This window comes from Plectropomus leopardus, chromosome 15 (genome assembly GCF_026936395.1).
Source record: "Plectropomus leopardus strain MGB_pleo_1.0 chromosome 15, ASM2693639v1, whole genome shotgun sequence".
In the NCBI taxonomy this organism is placed as follows: domain Eukaryota; kingdom Metazoa; phylum Chordata; class Actinopteri; order Perciformes; family Serranidae; genus Plectropomus; species Plectropomus leopardus.
In genome coordinates this window covers 21,749,004-21,766,744 of record NC_142190.1, presented here as the reverse complement: position 1 = coordinate 21,766,744, position 17,741 = coordinate 21,749,004, and the positions used below count along the sequence as shown (strand labels likewise).

General features: G+C 39.2%; 1 protein-coding gene and 1 long non-coding RNA gene across 2 annotated transcripts in view; one reads left to right on the top strand and one right to left on the bottom strand.

Moving 5' to 3' along the window:
- Positions 1–17,741, top strand: part of LOC148187295 (uncharacterized) — an 89,615-nt gene that overhangs the window by 47,959 nt on the left and 23,915 nt on the right. The window lies entirely within an intron of this gene.
- Positions 1–17,741, bottom strand: part of mtnr1bb (melatonin receptor 1Bb) — a 41,407-nt gene that overhangs the window by 16,017 nt on the left and 7,649 nt on the right. The gene's annotated exons all lie outside the window — the stretch shown is intronic.

Genomic DNA, 17,741 nt, shown 5'->3' with positions numbered 1-17,741 from the left:
GATGTTCACATTTGGATGGGCAGTAGATCAATGAAAAAAAAAAATGTATCAATGCCTTTCCTCAGGAAGTCTCAGTATCATCTTATATTACACTAAGACTAGTGTAGCATTTACTGATCTGACATTGCTGCTTAGGTTTTTGTTACATATGTTATTTTTGGTAGTCAACAGGATGCAAAGCGTGGTCACTTGTGTAAGACACCCAAACACCAGGCCTGCTGCCTCAGAGACTTGGCACTGCAGTACAATGACACACTACACCCACCTTTACTTCAACTTAAAATAAAGCAAGGGGCTGCTCTGGTGGGGGTGTGTTGTTTCCAGTACTGGCAAAACAATGAAATATGATGTGGAAAGTCCAGTTTAAGCACATTCACTGATCTCTTTTGTTAGAAACTTTAAAATCTACTGCAGCTCTGATCACCATTTCCACATTATCACTGCTATCTGGAGGCAATAGGACAAGTCTTTGGTATAGTAAGCCCTCTGGTTTGTAGTCCTAGTAGTATTGACCAGTAACATTTGGGCGGGCTTTGGTTGCATGGAGGCAAAAAGTCCATGTGGAGAGCAAAAGAGACAAGAAGTATCGGCCAAATGAAATCTCATAACCCACTGGTTATTATCTGATGGTGATTTAGCTTTTTATTCCTTTTTCAAAATCTTTTATTGCTAGCGGAGACATTGTCCTGGGATCTGGTATAGTTTTCACCTCCTGAGTCAGTGTGTGTATGTGTCATCATGGCAATATGTGGTCCTGGTGACACCCATTGTAGCAAGAAGTACCTCAGAAGTGGATTTGGTATTTTGCAAAGCGTTTCTATGTGTATTATATGTCTGAACTTAACTGGTGTGAAGTTCAGGTCAAAATGAAGGCAAGGGGGCCTAAAACAGGGAGGTAGGAAGTAGGGAAGGGGCTTGACCCATTTTTGTTCTGAGTCCCAGATTGCTGTAGTGATACAATTACACAATGGTCACTAGTAATTTATTCATCTTCATTATATAGATATCAGTTTATAGGGCATCGTGACTTTGTGAATGTATCATCTCAAGGTGCTTATCAGAAACAATGACCTTTGCATGGAAGTGGAAGTCATGTCTTGATATTTGCTAGCTGCACTGTAACCCCTGAAATATTCAGAACGATAGCCGATGGGTTTCGGGGTTGCTGCTACATAAATGCAGTTATTCAACCATCGGGGGTCAGCAAGTATCTTAAAGCTGGTGTTAAGTTACTTCTTAACAAGAGCCTTAGAGTTTAAAAAAAGTCATTGGAGGAAAGTGTGTAGGAAGTGGTTGCTGAATATTTCAGCAAATATGATTCAGCCGTTGGTCGGCTGCTGCTTTGAAAGCAGCTTTGCAAAGCAGCTCTTCCTTCAGCTGCCTCCCTCAGGTCTCTTTCTCTCTCGCTCTCTCTCTCTGCCTCCGTCGCCTCTCTTCAGCGGGCACTGTCACAGATTGTTTACTGTGTAAACAATGTGCATCATCCAATATGACGCTTCATTTATGAATCACATTAACTTTGAGAAAGCACCGCCAATGATTACCATGTTAACAGTGTTAAGCAACTAGCTCCAAGATATCAAATGCAACATGATGAAATCAGTAATAAACAGTGTCCACAGCTGGAGCATAAATAATTCTCAATAACTTGCATAAACACAAAAAAACATAAAATCTTATTTCACACACAATAAAAAATAAGTGTTTTTCTTATATTGTTGCAGCTGCTTTTGGTAAGCTGCTGCTTTTCCCTTTATTGAAGTTTTTATACATTTAATCTGCAATTTTTACTGTTGGAAAAAGCCATTCGATGGAGTGTCACATCACTTTACGTTTATACTCACAAGAGTTTAAGGCAAACAGAACACAGTGACCGCAAAGAACAAACACAACCCTCATGCTGTGTGCTCTTCGCTGATTAACTGGGAACCAATTAAGCAACTGCCATGCAATATAACCTCAGTTTTAGACAAACGTGCAAACCAACCGCAATGGCTGAGTAAATCACCACCATAATGATAAAGAGCAACTTAAATCATGGTCAGTCAGGCACACGGAAAGACAGAAGGTGTCCAGGGAAAAAGTGCAGGGTTCCTCCCCCACTGAAGCACTGAATAAAATGACTGGCCACAATAAAGATATATCATCACTCATTAAATAGCAGCTTTCATACAGATCTAAGAATATCAGCAGCAGCAATTTAAAAATGGTAATAATTTTAACTTTGACACCGTAAAGTGAAAATACAGTTGTCCAAGTGGCTCGTATATTTCACAAAATGCAAAACACATTGTACAAACTTTAATACATATCTCAATATGCAAATAACTAATCTTTTTGTCCCTCTGCACACAGACTATTTGCATATTAACTACAATCAATAGTTGTATTCAGTAAAAGGGACAAAGGGTCATGTTTCTGACCTTTATGCTGTGTGATTGGCCATGCTGAAACTAGTTTATCACATTCATTCATCTCTCCTTTTTGTGTGCATCAGTATGTGCTGCTTGTGTTAATATTTATCTTACTGATCCCACATTTGTTGGAATACCAGTATATGCTAAATGTGCTGTCCCAGTGCAGAGGTGTGCATCTGTGCGTGTTCATTTGTGCAGCCGGGCTAAACTGCTTGCATGTGTGCAAATTATGCCTCAAAACATAACTGCTCATACATTTAATTATTCAGAATGTTATCTGTTATGTGTGGGATGGGAAAGAGAGACGTTTTTGGCATAGACAATCATTTGTTTTGGGGCACAGTCCTCTGAGATATTTCTCCAAATATGTCTGCACAAAATTGACTTTACCATGCAGAAAGCCCAAGACAAATGGGAATGGTGGATGACCAGAGAGCTCATTTTTAAAACGAGAAATATGAGCTCAGCAATGCCACGAAAGGAAAAAAAATCATTGTATGATACACAACCAAGTAGGCTATTTTTAATGTTCTACACAGAATTCCATATTGCTCTGGGTGTACTCTGAAATAGTGGTCTTCAACACTTTTTAGGCCAAGGACCTCTTAGCTGGGAAAGAGACGGAGCAGTTACCCCCTACTATATATGTTACATAAAATTAAGTTGCAATATAAACTGTGCCTAGAATAACGTGCCATGTATAAAAGATACTAAACTATAAAAATAATTACTGTTGTCAAATTCATAGATTTATACATACATATACATTGGTTTTAGATGCGGATGCTATTTTGGAATATGTTGCTCTAAAAGTTGCAAAACGATCCAATGTGAATCACAAAATGTCATTACACGTTAAGTAGTAATAATAAAGCCGACTGGCCAGTATGTTTCAATAATACATAACTATTAACTAACTAGTGATTGTGATTAAGCATCAATTAGCTAACACGATTGCACAAGGATTCATATGCGTAACAGTTAGCCTTTTGTTAATGTTGTGTACTTCTTTTTTTTTAAAAACGAATCGGCCATTTTATCTTTGCCAATAATACATTGGATTCAGGTAATTTTTTATTTTCAGGTCTATTTAAATTGAAAAAACAAAACAAAAGCCAAACCCTTCTATATTTCCAAGCAATAATTTGGTAACACCCTGCAGTAACTCTGAGGCCTCCCTTGGGGAGGGGATCTTAAATGTGAATGAGCATTGTTAGTTTTCATTTAAATGTTTACGTAATAAACAGTAGATCATAATGATTAGCAAACAGATCTGATAAAATTTAGGAACAATACAGATGATGTCAAAAATGCACTTGTGTGTACATCACAGTACAGTAAGTGATGTACTGAGCAGACACAAGGTTCACATGACGACAACTGAATAACTTGACTCCATCATCATATATACATAAGGGCATGCAGAGTTGGAGTTACATCAAAGAAAAGGTCTAAAAGTAAAATCTTCCAGTTTTGAGGTCTGCACTGTGTTACCTTTCAAATCAATCAGATCCCTTTTTTGTTCAATTGCTCCCTGGTTTGAAAGGCTACTTATTTTTAAAGCACAATGAAAAGAGTCATCTTCCAAATAGTGTCTGGCCATTGCATAATTAGCGCCGCCTGTACATGTGGCTTTGCTGTGTACAGGCACGTGCTTTGGGGCTCCTCTTGGTTCAGCCAACACGGACCGTGCTGCAAATAAAATCCAGCATACGTATGGACAACGTTGGTGGAATTGCAATACAGTGTTGTGATGTGATAAAAAAGCTTGTCAGGTGAAGGGATGAGTGAAGGATTTACAGCTGGTGGTTTTATTCCACACACAAAAACCCCGAAACCCTCAGGAACTGTCTTGCAAAATGTTTTTCTGTGTCATGGCCACGCTCTGTGATTCTGAATGGGTTTCGAGCACAGGAACCATTTAACTCAGCCTTGTTTTTATTCCTTTCTTTCCTCTTTTTTTTTGGATGTAATATTAGAAGTAGAGGAGCAGGATTTCACAAATGTATGCAGAGTCAGGCCTCTCATTTCGAGTGTCCAACCAACTCTGTCCTTTTGCAAAACTGCCACTGCATGCAATGGTAATAATGCCAAGCAAACTAGTTTTATTGTAATATCATTAACAAAAGCTATAATCAATCATTTTGATCCAGAAGTTGTATATTGTAATAATTACTGCTACGAATAGACAACACAATACAAGATTGACAGGCTCAGGATTCAGATATAGATATATATATTACAATCAGACTATCTCAAAATGCATTTGAAAGCACAATTGTGTTTTGTAATTATTGGTCTTAGTGTCGGAGCTGTCACTTTAAGCTTCAAGTAAAAGTATCATTTGCAGTTTGCTGGATAGAGTATACAGTCTGTGCTCAGCAAAATGACACACTGCTGTGTCACGAATGACATAAAATATACTCTGAAGTAGAGATGGAATAATAACTCTTCAGTGTTCCTGGGATGTGCTACACAGAGCTTGTGATGTCTTTTGTCAGGCATTATGAATGTGCTATGAGCCAGAGTCCATGTGAAAATCTCTTAAAAATGGGTGCTGCCAAAGGATTTCTCATGATTTGTCAAAGACAACACAAATTGGCTTGATAAGAGAGCAGCAGCATCTTATGTAACAGCACTAGGGCCAAACATGTGACAATAGATGGCAAAATAAACCAGAACTTAAAGACAAAGAGTCTGTGAAAAATGTATATTTTATTATGTATAAAAGTTTATAAAAAGAAAATATTCTCACTTGCATCTCACATTGCTGCAGCTGATTTTCTGAGAACTTTATTTTGCCTAAGAAATATTATGAAGTATGAAATCTAGTGACAGTATGTTCTGTGGGTTATCCAGAGTAGCAGTTCTTTTATAAATTGGATTTCTGAAAATGTGACAACTACCAAAAAATTTAAATAAAATCTTTTCACTGTTAGGGTATTAGCAGAAATTGCGGAGGCAGATAGCTCAAAACCTAGGAAAACAAAACATCTGCATGGTAATAATACTTCAAAAGTAAAATGAGGAAAACATACTGTGTTTTGGTTATTTGGGTGTTCTGACCCTATATACTATTATATGTTGACAGTGGACATTGGTGCCAGATGTAGCCCCTGATCTGTGATGGTAACTGCTGTTGAACTGAATTTCTGACACCTTCAAAGAGAGGGAGAGGAAGAGGGAGTTCTCAGGATCTTAGGATAATCAGAAAACATCTGTGAAATCCAGCAGTTAAGAGGTTGCAGGAAAGTTAAAGTGTGGTATCGATCAGAGCTATCGCCAAACAGACATCAGAAGTTTCAAGGACTTGCCGTTTGAAAGTTCAAGAGCATCCAACACATCGGGCCAAACAGGAAGCTTAAGTTTATCTCTAACTCTCTCTAACATGTCCGCACTGCTCATACCTCAGTGATGGAGGACTTTGCTGCGATTATATCAAAGAGCCAGAGATTAAAGCAGGTCTCTGGGGCTCACTGGGCAGATAGTGATACAATGACTGCATTGTATTTAATGTTAATGGAGAGGGTGAAAAAGTATTCCCATCTGCATGTGGCTGTCAAAAAACCCAGTCCTCATGCATAAACAACTAGATCACTTGCCAACGAATTGGTTAAGGTTGGAGGAAGATCTCATCATGGATAAGGACGGGAAAACATTACCAAACTGAACATAACAGATGGTCTCCAATGTCAAACTCACACACTTTGTTGATCCACTCCCACCTCCTCAGTATCACAACAACTTTAAGCGTCTACCCCCAACTTAGAGAGGACTGTAATTACTCATGACTGCAAGAGGTTTCTGGTCAATTAAAAAAAAAAAAGGCAAATGCTATTGTATTTACTGTTTGTTTGTAAGAATAATCAGATCTGGCCCTGATACCAAGAGTATGCATTTCCTACTGGATCTTGAACATTCTCGACATACAGTGCACTGTTTTTAATACTTTTTATTTTTCAAAACACCATGTACAGTTCAGGCTTCATCAGGAGAACAGACTTATTGGGACATTTTGAAAATAATTGTGTGTCTGTCCTGGTAAGAGGTCTTGGAGGTCAGTAAGAATCAACAGCCATGAACCATGTTCACCATCTTAGCTTACCATGTTAGGACAATAGCCATGGACAGATTTTGAGCCAATGAGCCCCTGGGCACAGACATGCAAAAGGCCCCAAGACCTCAGCCTTTGGACCGAGAAACACAACCTTTGGGGTGGCTTAGCCTCTTCTTTTGTTGTTGTGCTGCATCTCTTTGTAGTCATTATGTAATTTTAAATTTCTGTGGTCATTTTGTGTATTTTTTGGTCATCTTGTGTCCCCTGAAGATAGTTTTTGTGTCTTTTTGGTAGATTTGTGTCTCTTTATACCAATTTTGTGTGTCTTTGTGGATGTTTTGCCCCTTTCATTGTTATTTTGTGTCTCTTTACAATTATTTTGCATCATTTTGAATCTCTTACATGTTCATTTGTGTAAACTTTGGCAGTTGAAGGCCAGGGCCCCCCTGATACTTTGGGCCCTGAGGCATGCTCTCAGTACTCCCATTCAGTAATCATCCATAATGATAACAGTTGCTAATTAGCAGTAAAAATACATGGCCATGAAAACATGCTCTGAACGCAAAGCTTTCTGCTTGCCTCTTGTTACACTTGGCACAGTTTATCTTTGAGGAAAGTTTCTAACCTCCTGTTGTCACACATGTCGGCACTTTCCTCTCTATGCTGGTGTCAGCAACATAGTTCAATGAAAAAATAAGGCCATGCTGAAACCCACAGTAATTTACTGTAGCTTCAGTTGGCAATGGTGGGCAACTGCAGTGCAAATACTGCCAGTCAGCTCTGCCTGATGGTTCTCAGCAGTTCAGTCCTCATCAGCTTGGCTAAAGGTGATGATGTTGCTGCTGGCCCGGCAGGCTGCTCTCCAGCCAGGCTAGCTGCTATCCAACCGTGGGCTGCAGCACCATCAGCTACATCCTTCTTCCTCTGCCTCCTCTATTGTGCTTTTCTTTAGCAGGGGACTCTGGCCCTCAGAAAGCCTCCTTGACTCAGGCAACATAAAATTTGAAGTACTCTCCAGTAGGCTGTGAACAGAAAGAACCTCACAAAAATACTGTATGTCACTGGAAAATTAAAGTAAACTTGGAGGTGCCTTTGAAGGTCCTGTATGGAGAGTTTGACTGGATTCCCACTCTACTGCACTACACTCCTAATACACAAAATATATCTCAATAATATTGCTTTGTTTGGTCATAAAAAAATGCCAGCTACATAAAAACAATTATAAAACTCTTTTTGTAATTTGATCTTCTAAAGCAGCCCAGTGATTGCAAGGACACAGACAGAAACACACAGCTTTAAATCATATCCTCACATTCCCTTTTTTTTTTTAAATAGCAAATTAAAAATAAATTAAGACTTGAACATACATCAGGGTGATAAGAACTATCTACAATGGCAGAATTCATATTTGAGAGAAATAATTTTTGACTTGTACTCTGAGGTTTAAGTTTGGCCGATGGCTCATCTGCTAACATGGAGGGGGCAGGTTTTATGACACCTGGGGGGCAAGGGCAATGTTTTCACTTCACTTTGGGCAGCTGTGATGCTGTCCATCTGTAGGATCTCCACCAGCTCTTTAGCAAAATATCTGGCTCTTCAGCTGCTAAAGCTCCACTATGTTCACCAGCTAGTTGGTAACTTTGTCCGTCTGTTGTTTGGTGCCGGGGTGTCTGTGAATGGCAGTTTGAGAGCAGTTAGAATGAGCCAAAACAGTAAAGTTGCGGACTGGAAAACCAAAACAATAAGCTGAAAAGTGCTATAAAACTCAGAATGGTTTTTCTCTGTGGGTTTGTCTCTACCAGTAACCCATTTTACATTCAAAGAGACACGTCATCCATTGCTAATATGAAAAAAAGTTATAGCTACTTAAAATCACAATAAAAAGAGGAACCCCAAAAGATATTTGTAAGGGATGCAACAAGAGAACAACTAATGGTTAAAGTCTAAGAATAAATCATAAAGAAAAGTAATACTGAAAAACTCTTGAAAAATGTGGCTGACAAAATAGGTGAAAAACTCTCTCTTTATCATGCTCTGTGTAGACTCATGGTTGCTGTGGCACCATAAGCAACTGCTTAGTTCAGTTATGCCTCAGGCTGGCCATGACTGTGGACTTCATCATCATGTCACCAGTTTGACTAATATAGGAAACAAGGTGGAAAAGATTAAAGGTTCAAGGTTTTCTCTAAAACATCCCACTGAATCACAACAGCTCTAACGAATGCTTGATAGCCTGAAAGATGTAATGTTTTCCACCAAGTGTAATTGGAAGCATAATAATTGATAAATCAATCTATTAATCATATCCACATTGCTTTCCTTCGCTGCTCCAACTTCATCATGCATCATATTTTTAATAGGCACCACGAATGGTTGATGTCATGTTTTTTGCAGTCCACTCTGGGTGTCTTTTCAATTTGCATCATTAATTCATGCCACATTAGCGATGCACTTGTTTTCTCTCCTCACCTCAGGTGTGTGAGCATGAGAATCAACACACCGCAAGAATAATGCTCAAGCCTGTCAATTCCTTTTAGGGCCGTATTTCTAGGTACAAAGTTGTTTTTCTATCAGGCATGATTACACTCTCTGTCTCCCCAACATGCAGAGGTGCCACATATAGTATGTGTGTGCCTGGCAGCAGCTGATTTCTTGTTGTCCTTATTGAAGTGTTTTCAAAAAGAACAGCAGACTCGTGATCTGTGGCTCACTTTCAGAGTTGGGGGTTGGATGTTTCTGAGAAGAATCACCAGACTTCCTAAACTTAGGTAGGGAGAGGAGAAACAACAAGTGCTTTAACTTATGACTAATTATATTTTTAAAGGGCCAACTTGCACTTCCCTTTGTAATTTTGAGAAAAGTTAGCTGATTGACATGGTGCAAATCAGTGGCTAACAAATAAACAAAACAATCTGGTAAGAATTGGTTTACCTTGTCAATATGGACTTCATAACTGTTTTGTAATGCAAAATAATGGTATTTGAAACGTGATTGAAAAATATGATTAATCGCAATTCACGATAGAAATTCTGATTAAAAAAAATTAATTGTTTGACAGCCCTAATTTTTATATAGAACCAAAGATAGCATGCCAGCATACCAGAAGCAGAAGATGAGTGATGGGTGTGCAAAGCATCAGCCTCTCGTGTCCCATATGACATATGTGCCAGCAGCACTTTATAAACAGTAAAAAATGGCATAGCATGCCAGTAAAAATCATTTACCGGCCCTGTTATGGTAATTGATCTTGTCCTTTGCTTGGAGGGTAAGGCACTCCTGGACCTTACTGTCTTCACAATTTGCGCACATTTTTGGCTGCTGTTCTTTGAGGGAGCTGCTAAATAACTGCTTGCTTCTTTTTTTTAATCTCTCGAGGATTGGTCGTATACACAACACATTATCAAAATGTTACGACCTTCCATGGTCCTATCCTGCCACCTGTCCATTTTATGTATATGTCGTATTAGTGCTGGTATGCACTCCTTTGCTAAAAAGCAAGACAGCTCTGTTCCCTCATTTCATGATCGTACCTTTTATAAAGAATAGCAATGCTGAATAACAATGTGACGTTCCAGCTTTGAATAGGCATTAAAAGGGCTACTAGAAACATTGGAAGCAAGACTGACTGACATTCCTTTGGGCCTCTTTTTGACTGATCACCCCGCCTGCCTCTGGCAGATTTTGCTGCTCTTTATACTACATCCCCTGATGTCCTCCTTTGCTCCCGTCGTAATTACTACGGCCACTAAAGGTTGCCACCTACACTACATCAGTCCCTCCAGGTTCTTACAATGTTGAGATCGCAACAGTTCTTGAAAATTCAGGCAATCCCTTTGAATTCTACACAGCCTTTTAATTTTGGCCAATCATTGCAACTTCACTGCAACTTTGACTCATTTCATTGTAGAGAGCGAAAACACGTGAAGCCCCCCACAGCTGTCCCCAAGAGGAGCCATTTCTTGCAGCAGAAAGCAGGCAAAATATAACATCTGTCATAGGGAGGACATCATTTCAGGTGCACAACAAAACCTAACAAACAATTTTACAACACTGGACACAGATTATTGCACTCACTAGTAAGTCTTGGAGCTTTTTAATTCCACAAACTACAAAGTGTCACAACTGCTTTCAAGCAGTCAGAGGCACACCAGGCTCTCCCTCACCTGATTGTGGAGCTGTGGAGCGCATGGTGTCTCTCTCACTTGACACTGAAACTGTTGGAGTTCGGGATCCTGTTGGCTCTCATTTACCTGACAGTAAAGCTGCGCAGCGCACAGTGGTCTAGCTCTTATATGTGGCTCCCTCATCTGTCATGTAACCTATTCTTCCTGTCGATCACTGTCTTTACAGTCAGGACAGCGTCACCTCATTGTCATCGCTGTTTCGAAATCTTCTTGACTGGCTCTGACTTAGAAAACTAAGAAAACTTCAACTTTTTGCCAGTATTGGCTCTGAAAATACATCATATCATGATGTGATCCTATATAACTAACTTTAAAATAGAATACCAAGTCTTGATAAAACAACTAAAATTATCACAACTTGCACTGCAACCTTTTAGAAAAGCTGCCAATAAATCAGGCATTTCAGGAAACAACAATTACAAAAACAGTCTGCAAAATCCTAGAGGGACTGACTAAATGTAAATATTGGTCGTAATAATAAAAAGACCTATAGTCTCATTTTTAAGAGAATGGTCACAACAAATGTATGTGGTTTTTTATTTTAATGTTGAAGCAATTAACTATGTCTATACAAATAATTTTATATAATAATTACAATAATAATTGTTATGGCGATGTCCTTCATTGAAGGAAACAGCCTGTCTGGCAGTATACGACAAGCTTTCTCTCCCTCAATGAAGAGGCCTCATGGGTAGAGCTCTGTGATATCCACTGCTGTCATAAAACATGTAAAACACGGGAAAGTAATGTTGACATTATTCAAAAGATAATAAAATTATCCCCTCATGAGCATTATGGGGATGTTGTGAGGCTACTGTTGTTTATCACAGAAGTGACTGCAGGGAGTTTCAGCAAGTTTGGCAGGCTGTTAGTTTCCTCTTGAGAGTTGTTCAGGACTAGAAAACGTCTGCCTATTTTGCTAAATAAGTGAAACAAGTTATTGATCAGATTTTAAGCAGCTACAAGGGGAATAGAGATATTGCTGCCAACTATTTATCTTTTGCCAAGCTGTAAATCCAGCTCAAACTGCCTGTCCAACCACATGAAATCTTACTGAATATCTTGTACAGTGAGCGACAGAAATTAGAAAATTAGAAACTATGTGTGTGCATCACAAATGATGCATGCATTCTATGAAGTTGTCATCTGTTGGTAAGCCTTTGTTTGAGTTTGGAGATGAACTGAGGTCAGGACAATTCACATTCAAAATGCACTTTGTGGATGCTTTGCCTCAGGCAAGCCAAACCCTCCTCACCCCATCACCCCCCCACCCCCAACATTAAGAATGCACAACATTGGCCCTCCTCAGTTTTCCCCTCTGTTCCTTCCTATTAAAAATGCCATCCTGCTCAGTCTGGCGGCACATGCTGGCTGTGAGGTTTAACAGCAGATACCCCCTCTCTCTGTCTATAAACTCAGAGGTTATTTGCAAAGGTTCAACGTCTCATTAGGAAATCTTAAACAGGAGCTGGTGCAAAGTATAAATTTGTTATGGAAAAGAGGTTAGCCCTCTGTAGATTCTAAGTTATATGTCACACTGTATCTGTGATTTTGTAAATGTACACGTTGGACCAACATGATCCTGTGATGCTTTGGCTTACTGGCTTTTCTACTGAGTGCAGAAGGCAGACATTAAGTCTGGTTAGTCCTAGGAGATTGACCTTTGAAGTGCACACTGAACTGTAAGCAAAGCAGATGATTAAATCAGAAAGCTGTCTTAGCTCATCATTATAACAGCGAACATCGGGGAAAATAAAAGTCCAGATTAAAGCTACACTGCACAAAGGGAGAAATGTCTATTGACATTATTGATTATGAAACCCCCAAGAACAGTCTTTTAGGCTCAATCTCTTTCATTATGTAAAATGTTTGGCTTGGATGTTCACGTCATCTCTTGCAGAATTACGTCCAGTTGATGGACTGCAGCCCTTTGAAGGGTTTTAATTTCTCTGGGCATCCTGTGTTTGATCAGAAAACTTGGCATTTTGGATGCACAGCATTTGAATGCTCAAAGTGTCTGTCCTGGCTGCCAAGTTATACCAAGGCTGCAAACATGCTCTGATCAGAAGGTGTGAAACAGAGGAACAGAAAACAAAGGACATGTAACCCCCCAGGAGAAAGAAGCGACTTTGATTGTTTTTTGTCTGTGTTTACTCACAAATACAACTTCTGCTGATTTAACTTCAGCCTGTATTGGGATTTTAGTGAATTAAATATGTCCCAAGAGCAGTCCAATGAGTCATTCCACATGAATGTCATATTGGTTAACAGTTTTAATGGATATATTAGAATAATAATTTTCACTATCTAATTCGCTCAGGCTTCCAAACCCATTCACAGGCAAAAATACAACTTCAACCTGGTTTTACTCCTAACTTGTCAGATACTGATGCACCGTGGCACCCTTTAGCAGCAGTATGAGATGCACTTGCTGGCAGCATTTATGAAGCTCAGAGCAACAGCCAAAGTATTAAGAGTGAGAAAGCTCACATAGGTTTTTTGGATCACACGAACGCCAGACTTTCAACTGGGAGGTTGCTGTTCATGTCCTGTTGGAAACCAAAAGCCAATTGAGAATTTTAATAACACTACAGTGTGCTAGTATGTGTAGCACACTATGCTAGTGACATATGTAACATGATAAATGTGAACCATGTTATATTTTGTTACATTAGGTAAGTAAGAAACATACTTGTTTAAGCCAAACCACAATGTTTTTTTTTTCTAAATTTAACTACAGGCTTTTGTTGTCTAAACCTAAGGAAGTAAACCAATTTTTAAAATTTTTTTTTACCTACGTTATAACTTTATTTTGAAAAGAGACTGTATGCTTAAGTAGTAGAAACTGTACATTTCCTGTGCATGTAAGGAAACTGCTGCCTGACAGCTACATGCTGTCCCGAACCTCCTAAACTTACTGGAGGGTATGCAGAGCATTATAGGGCCACTCACCAAACATTGGTACTGGAAGAGTTGAAAGTGAGAAGGTGTTAAAAACTTTCAATAGGCGAAAGTTAGGAGAAAAGGGAATATATGTAGAAAAATGCCAATTTTAAGCCTAGTACCTTGAGTTTGAAAGACTAGACTTGAGTCGAAATCAATACGATTTGATTAAGTATTCAATTCAGGTTTATTTCAAATTAATCAAAACAGATTGGCCTTTTACACAGATTTCATAACTTTGTGGTCTCATTTTGTAAGAGACTTATCTTAATCTTAAGCCCAACTCTGATTAGAATTACCCCGACTGCTGTACTTGATTCAACACCACTTCAGGGGTTATCGAATAGAACTAGTGAATAAAAACCAAACACTTAACCATCTTTTAATTGGATTTGAAGCAAAGCATAAATACCACTGACATAACATTTGAATGATTTAAACATGGAGACTCATCAAAGTGTAGTTCTCAAACTCACACTGATACAGTTGCTGCAAATTATAACTTTTTGTTGTGCATTTCGCTCTGATTTTTTTGGCTTTATGATATGATATCAATTGTGCTTTGAGTGGTTTCAGTTGAGACATCACCCTGGTGATGCAAAATATAAATTAATCGGCCCATTTTCCCACTGCATTTAAACCACAATCTGAACGTAGATTCCTGTGTAAATCTAATTTTATAATAACTAGATGCATTTAATTCTTCACATTTGGCCTCTAAACCTTTATGTACATTTACAGTCTTTATCTACATCTCTGTAGGGCTGCATTGAGATGTAGATTAGGGAGTAGTCTCCATCCTACTTCGCATCTCTTCCATCGTCTGCCTGAAACAAACTTTGTGTTTGTCTGTCTTGTTTGCAGAGTCGTTTACATGAATCCAGTTCTGCGCATCCCCGTGCCACCCTCCCCTCCCCCCTCCATATCCCATTCTCATTTTCTCATCCTAGTTTCCCCTTCATTTCTTACGTCTTCACCTCCCTCCTCCATTCATTCTTTCTCCTCCTTCTCTTGCAGCAAATCTCTTGCTTCTTCCACCTCTTCACCCACTGCTGCCTGAGGGTTTTGAGAAACGGTTACATAATGCACTTCAAATTATCACAACGCATGTATTATGGATACTGGGAGATACAGGCATTACTGAATATGATAAAGAATAAAGGAATGAAATTACTGATCAGTTGCTTTGCAGATTAAGCGGGTCAATCTACCGCCTTCACGGTTATTGAGATTAAAGAAAATTGTTCCGTCAGTTGCTGTGTGTGTGCGTGCATATGTGCAAACTTGTGCTATTGAGTCATCCCCCGTCTCAGCACTAAAGTACTGATAACAACTGGGTGATTGTGATGACACACGACAGTAGTTCTTACATTGTCTAGGCTGTGCCTCTTCCCTTTATAAAGCAGCATCACTCTCCTACTTTTCATAGCGAGGGATTTCAGTCCTTTCCCGCTCTTATCTAAATGTTGGGCTGTCGTTCTTTATTTTATAGCCTGTGTCCTTGTCATTTCTTTTCTGTTTCCGAGCTGTTTCCAAACCTTCCTTGTGCCTCTCTCTCTCTCTCTGTCTCTCTCTCTCTCTCTCTCTCTCTATAGCCTTGCTCCTCTACGTCTAGCAGGTCGCAGCTACTCCTGCTTCCTTTATCCAGCTGTCTGTGTTCAAGGGAATTACAGAAGTCATGCTTCACCCAAAAAGATACAGGACAGTGTCTGGGCACAGCTCAGGCAGAAGTAGACTCCCAGAGCACTTAAAGCTGCTGAAAACATTCTCAGCAGTCATCCCCAACCCTCACTTCTGCCTAAATACTCACTGAGTAAGACAAAAAACAGTAAAAACCAGATGATGAAAGAATTATATGGCAAAGCCTCAACACATACAGAAAATCCCCCAAAGCCCTGCAGACACTCTCCTCCCATGCATTATAGATCAGCGGCAACTCGGCTCCCCTATGGATTCTACATGAAACTACACGATGAAACTACACTGAGTGGCTAATATTTGTCACAATGGGATGTATAATGGGATGTCAAATGCAATTTTCATGCGGGATTCCAAATGATTCAATATCAAGTAAATGGATTAATTCAAATCAAACCAGCAACAGAGCCCCTGTGTCTAATCTCTTTCCCTTTTCTTTTTGAGCTACAGCTTAACACTCCTCTATTTCCATTTCGCCTGCTCTGTGATCTCTCCGTCTCTCTGCCTCCTTTTCTCCATCTCCTCTGTTAGGCACATAAAATAGGTTCCAAGAGGGTCATTGGGTGGATGGTATGAATCTGCCTTCAGCTGTCTGTTTTGGACAGCTTTTTTTTAGCTGAGAAACAGAGAGCTAAGAAATCTCCTCAGCCTTAAAGAAAATCTGATCAATCTGACAACCTCTTCAGCTGTCACTGAACACTGACGTGCCCCCATGGCAAAAAAAACCCCAATAACACCTTGGTCAGGGGCATAAATTATCGTAGAAACCAAAAAGACCCAAGGATGTGAGGGTACTGGGTCATAGTGGTAATGAAAGGCATAACAGTTTTGAAAGTGATGAGCGGAATAATAAAATACTCTATAAACTGAAGACTTTTTTACCTTGCCAAAATCTTGCAGGGATAACGAGATACTGGTGGAGCAAGTAAATAAATCAGCACATTTTGAAACATTTGACACCAGGGTTACAAAGTGCTACATATCAAAAAGATCAACACAAATATAAAATGAACTTCTTACTACATATTTTTTACACCCCTTGTCTCACAACTTGTTTTATCTGTTTTGATTTTTCTCCAGTGTATTATATGTGGCTTCAGTGGTATTCTTTTTTGTATTATTCTTGTGTGTAGCAGTCTATGACTCACAAAACAGCGAATGGATTATTGCTCAAGGAGGAGGAAATAGACAATGAACTGGAAGATAAGTCACTTTTAACAAGGCCATTACCCAAATAGCTTATGATTGCCATTTTGTGCATGCTAAACTCTTAATAACTTGATTCTCAATTGATTTTGGAGGAACAAATCTCATAAATTGGCATCATAAAGTTTTCAAACTCCAAGGATGCAGTTACAAATTAAATGAGTCTCATTTTTATCCATGTGTGTCTCTTCAAAGTAGGCCTATAATTTCAGCGTGAAAGTAATTTCTGTACCATTAAGTGTGGCGAGATTAAACACTTGCACAAAGTCATTTACGTAAAAGTGAATTGAAAGAAGGACTTCAGTGGTTGGTAATGAAGAAAGAAGTTTTAGAGTGTAATAGTTCCTGATGAATATATATATATATATATATATATATATATATATATATATATATATATAGTATATACACACACACACAATTGGTTGATATATTTATTTCAGCTAGGCTTAGTTGGAGCTGACATTTATCAAACATGTCAGTTGTAGATGTTTACCAGAGAAATACCTTTTTTTCTACTTTTCTACAAAGAGGACAGCTGTCCATCTGAATTCTCTTGAAAGTGCTGTATGTTACAGCCATAGACTGTATATAAAGATGGACAACACGACAGCCCCCCCAAAGTGAGGCTATTTAATCTCGATCACCCCCTGGTGTCTGACTGCAGTATAGGTCCTAAGGCCCGCCCCTCCATGTTAGTATGACATGGTTAGTCAACATCTCTTAGTAGTCGGTCATTTTCTGTAACCGCTTGTCCTCGTAAGGGTTGCGGGGGCTGCAGCCAATCCCAGTGTGAACACAATTATCAATTATCAGTCAATTTAGACAGTGCGTGTTAGCCGTGTTAGTGTTCAGAGAGATCCCTTGCAGTAGTCTGAAAACAGCGGTATGTCCTGTCATAATGTCTGTGAGCGAGACACAGAAATCCTCCATACTTATTCATTGTGAGAAACTCTGGATTAAAGTGTCACTCAGCGCGAGGCCCAAAATGTAAAGATGTGAAATGCAGACTTAGAAACTGTCCCAGTAAACCAACAACACAAATTCTATATTTGTCTCACTTCTCTTACACACATTTTGCAGACTTTTGAGGACTGACTTGCACTCACTCACTGAGGGCGAACACTCACAGAACATCAAACATAACAACACACCTACACTATCTCTAAACCCATTTGTAACCAAGTCCCTCATCTTAACCAGAAAGCTTTTTTAGCTGTCAGGACCAGCTGTCAC